The sequence below is a fragment of the Cebus imitator genome, unplaced genomic scaffold, assembly GCF_001604975.1.
Source record: "Cebus imitator isolate Cc_AM_T3 unplaced genomic scaffold, Cebus_imitator-1.0 Scaffold127, whole genome shotgun sequence".
In the NCBI taxonomy this organism is placed as follows: Eukaryota; Metazoa; Chordata; class Mammalia; order Primates; family Cebidae; genus Cebus; species Cebus imitator.
Window position 1 is genome coordinate 3,320,765 of NW_016107442.1, and position 5,473 is coordinate 3,326,237.

Here is a 5,473-nt window from a genome sequence, read left to right on the forward strand (position 1 = left end):
AAAAAAAAAAAAAAAAAAAAGTGCTTATTTCAAACACCTATAAGGGAAAGATTTTGCTTAAATGTCAATATAACATGATTATTACTCTTTTATGTTTAGATAGGAAAAAAATTCTATATTCAGTGTTGCAAATTAGTTTCAGTTTGAGGTATTAGATGTGTGGGGGGGTTATTAAAAATGTAAAATAAGCATCTTCTGGCTTTAATTTACAAATTCACTGAACAGCTTTTTATATTTCTATTATGTACAACACAAATGCTGATGCATCATTATTTTTTCAAGTCCTTTTAATGAAAAGACAAAAAGGAGGTTACAGTTTCACATTGCTTGATTTGATTATTGAGATTTCCAATCATACAATAAAAGTATTCACTAGCAATTAAAAAACTCACCCTTAAAAAATGTACAAGTCCACGGATTTTAGTATTTTCAAGAATTGTGCAAACATCACCACTATCTAATCCCAGAACACTGTCATCACCCCAAAATGAAATCTTGTGCCCATTAGCAGTCATTCCATATTCCCTCCAAACCTCAGTTCCTAGCAAGTACTAACATATATTCTGTTTCTACGAATTTGCCTTTTCAGGACATTTCACATGGATGGACTCATACAATACATAGCCTTTTGTGTCTGGTTAGCCAAGCCAAGAACTGCAGGAAAGAACATCCCAGGCAGAGAAAACAGCTAGTGACAATACCTAAACCCATAATTGCAAGGAGTTGAAATTGATAAAAGGAGTTGAAATCCAAAAACTGGAGAGCACCGAAGCAAAACAAAACCTTACCAGTTATGATAATGGATGTCTGTGGTGGTCATTGAGACTGTCCACAATTTTTTAGCTCTCTCTTTCAGTGAAATGAGACATGATAGCTGTCTGTGCCCAACTGAATGCAAGTGAGGTTATGTTACTTGCTTCGACCAATCAAAATTGAGACTCCAAAGAAATGGGTCTCTTCCAGGCAGGAGCTTTTAAATAGCTAGCATGGGATTCGCCTCATCTGTTTCCTTTGCCTCAGTGATCACAGCAGTCCAGGACAAAATGGAGCCTCCATCAGTCGAGGTCCTTGAGTGTCAATGATGACCAGAGCCCCCAAGTAGATCCACAATTGATGGGCAGCATGAGAGAAAGACAAACTTTTTTTTAAAGAACTTAACTCCTCCTGACTGATGAGTTAGTTATATTTTATTCTTAGTTCTCTGAAAAGACATTGGGGGAATTTAATTAAAGGCATGACATGATATAACTCATGTCTCTAAATATGTGTAAATAAACTGACAGGGTAAAGAATAGAAGCAGAGGGACAGAGACAGCTGTTAGAAGAGCTGTTACAGTGGTCCAGGTAAGAGTTGATGGTGGCTTTGACTATAGGGGTATAATGAGAAATGCACAGAAATCATAAGAACTTGCAAGGGATTAAATGTTGAGTGTATATAAAAGAGAAAGAGCCAATCACTATCAACACGTCCATAACAGCACTACTGCCCTCACTGAGTTGTAGGGAGGATAAACTAAGCCTACTTGTGAGAGAATCTAACACATTACACTAGTTTTCACCCTTCCCTGTTTACCTTCACCACTGTCACTGCCTCTTCGTCCCAGTGCTGAAATCAACAATAAAATTTTCTTCTTCAGATTTTACCATTGTCTCATCATTAGGTGGCGACCAGAGGAGAAGAACCTAGGCCACTAATCAGAAAACTTTGCTCACCACGTATTTTACCCAGGGCTGGCTTACAAATATATCCATGTTCAACTCTCCTCCAACAGTGAGTTATGCCTATAGCTAGCAATAAATGGTACCTTGTTCACAGCGAAGCAACTAAACAGGGAAGAAAAATCAAGACTGGTCCACCGTACTACTGAGGCAACCCCCTTACTTATAATTGTTCTTGACAACCAAAAATGTGTGGAAAGAGATGTTTGGGTTATGTTGTTTCCAGTAGGTTTGTGATCACTTAAATTCAAAGAATTAGCCTTTCTCTTTATAATAAATACAAATATTTCTTTAGGAGAATAAGCAACTTTTTTCTGTAAATACTGTCCAGTTTTGCATAACTTTCTACTGCAGCAACAAGGTAAAAAATCTTATCATTGTTTTAGCCATGAAATATCCAGTGTTTTCGAGAAGGCTTAAGGCAAAAAGATTGTAATTGTGGACTCTAGGCATCAGGCTCTAACTGGACAGCAGTGAGCAAGAAAATATTTCTTGCACAAAATATTTCTAGGTTCGATGTCTTCTTGATAAGTCTATATTATTTTTGGAAGCATTTTTTACAGGCTGATGCTCAATAGTATAAATTTATTTTAACACACCATATGCATTAGAAGAGAGGAGAATGCTTCACAGTTGTAGTAAGGCTAGGCAGTCTTGGCAGAACAAATATAGCAGTGTTGAGTGTTTGCACAGAGAAAGGGTGGAAGAAAGGGCTCCCCAATATCCTTTAGCACTGTCTCCATGAGAGGCCTACAGCCATCCTCCCATGCCATCATGAAGTCACTCAATCTTTTAAATGTTCAGATATCAAATGAGTAAGAAAAGAAAGGAATCAGTCTCTGAAGGAAGAACAAAAGCCCTGGGTGGGATTCAACTGAACATTTACCAAAACAGACTGAGAAAACCTGAAATAGGTGGTTAGAATTGCCCCTTTTGCCAACAGTGGGAAAGGAATTTATGAACAAGATACAGATATTTGTGGGCAATAAGAAAAAGCAAAACTTCTTTTGCATCAGGACACTGTAGAATAATTCTTCCCTCCCAAAGACATCAATATACATCTTTAGATCCCCAGAAGATATGAGTATGTTACATGGCAAAGAGGAATTACTATTGTAGATGGAATTAAAGTTGCTAATCTACTGGACTTAGAGAGATTACCCTGTATTGTCCCGATGGGACCGATGTAATTGCAAGGGTCCTTAGAAGTAGAAGAGCCAGTCGAATGAGGACATTATGGCTTATGCTGTTTAATTTTCCCAAGGACATACAGCTAATGAGTGGCAATGCCAGAACGTTCTGTGTCAACCTGGCATCTCTGCTGTGACTCCACTCCAGCTCTCAAATGGAACCTGGGATTTTCTTGCAGCCTTTCTTCTTTGATTAGGCCTTGTTTTAAATTCTGTACCCAAAGCTATGTATAATTTTCCTAGAAGATGCCCCCTTAGTGTTTTATAAAATATGCAGTAGATATTCTTATTTCAAATAAATATCAAAACAAGAATATCTAGGTAAAGTGAAGCAGAGGAAGAGCTGAAAACCGTGCCTGTAGAAGTTACCACCTATACCTATAGAAGTTACCACCTACACCTGGAGACACAGTGCAGGGCACAGGGTATTTTGTTTTCCATCTGAGAATGCGGATCCTCTCTGCTAAAACAAGCCCAAGATATACTTCTGCTAAGAGATCCAAGCTGATTATGAATACAATGCATGGCAACATCTGTGGTTTGCACATTGTTGAACTAAAAAGGCTCTAATGCAGAGGCCAAGCAACCAGTATCCATGGCAACTCCGTGTTTCGTTTCCACCGACAGCCATGGAGAGTATTCAATCGGATCTTATATTTGTCTAAATGGCACCCAATAAATACTTCCCATAGCCAAGATTTTTGTCTTAGCTTGGAAACAAAGGAAAATGAGACCTTTGGAGTGGAGGAGGAGAACAGAGGAAGAATTTGCCCTTTGAAAAACCTAATTTTAGGAAAGCTAAAATTAATGTTTCACTCATCAAGCCACAAAGAATTGAGGAAATTGTAATAAGTATGAATATAGGAATGAGCAGAGATCAGGAGGAAAACAGGAATCAAATTTCCTAGTCTATCATTAAAAATTGGTTTTCAAAAAGCCATGAAATCTGCTTGTGTTTACAAACAGTCCACTATTGTTCATTGCGTCCATTCAGGCATTTAGACACTTTACACACATTATCTCTAATCTTCACCAAAAAACAAACAAAAAAACCTACAAGAAAGCTGTCATTATCTCATTTCACACTTAAGGAAACTACAGGGAAGAAAATTTCAATGGTTTATGCCCCATTATAGATTTTGCCTGTGAAAGATTTGAATTTAGCCTACCTGATTTAAAAGTCCCTGGCTTTTTTCAATGTTTCATATTCTGCAGGGACTAAGCAATATAGATTAAAATTTTTTTAATCCTATCGTTGTTAAAATGAATGCTTTAATAATAAGATATTATTCCGGCAAATGAATTTTAAATTCAACTCTGAAATTTTTTATTATTGCAATATCTTGTCAAAAATTAAATAGGAGTAGGCATGGTGGCTCATGCCTGTAATCCCAGCACTTTGGGATGCAGAGGCAGGCGAATGGCTTGAGCTCAGGAGTTCAAAATCAGCCTGGAAAGCATGACAAAACCCCATCTCTACAAAAAGTACAAAAAAAAAAAAAATTAGCCTGGCATGGTGGCACATGCCTGTAATCCCAGGTACTAGGGAGGCTGAAATGGGAGAATAGTTTGAGCCTGCGAGGCAGAGGTTACAGTGAGCCAAGATTGCACCACTGTACTCCAACCTGGGCAACAGAAACAGATTCTGTCTCAAACAAACAAACAAAAAACAACAGCAACAACAAAATTAAACAGCTCCGTCTTCAACTGGAAAATAATTAAATGTGTAAATATTCTTCATTTGCATGTGACTTGCATATATTCATTTTAGGTCAATGAAGAGTAGAGACTGGGAGGTGACAACTAGCCAGTTAGATGCTGAGAACATGAGGATGTGAGTACTGGATAGAGTTCTGGATAGAGTTCTGGATAGAGACCTGAAGCAGAAAATTGGACATGAGATGCTGCCTTTCCCCATGTAAGCATTGCAAAACAAACTTCCCCCTCACATTTTGGAACTTGCTGGTGTCCCTAAACTGAGTGACTGATTTGTCTCTCATATCAATTACGCCATTTGGAATGCTTGCAACTTTCAGTATGATACCAAGTGTAGTTCCAGAATAGTGGACCGTGCATGAAGATGACATGAAAGCATAACCAGCCAACTCTGGGATATAATATTAATTACTTAAGCAAATCGAATCAGAAGGCAAACAGCTTTATTGGGATATAATTAACAACAACAAACTGCATATGTTTAAAGTACACAACTTGATAAGTTTTGATATCAGTATGCATCTGTGAAATGATCACCACAATCAGGATAATAATGAATGTGTCTATTTCCCCCAAAAGTTAGTTATCTTGTGCCCCTTTGAAATGACTTCCTGTGATCCTTCCCTGCCCACCCATCCGCAGCCAATCACTGATTTGCTTTCCAACACCATACATTAATTTACATTTTGTAGAGTGGAGGGTGTACTTTTAAATTCTCCTGACACCAGATTACAACCAAGAAATCAAATAAAAAGTCACCATAGCGACCTATGCTTCCAAACAGAAGTCATTCCAAGTCCTATCAATATTTAACAAGTATTTTGAAACTTCTCTCTTATCAGCTCCTC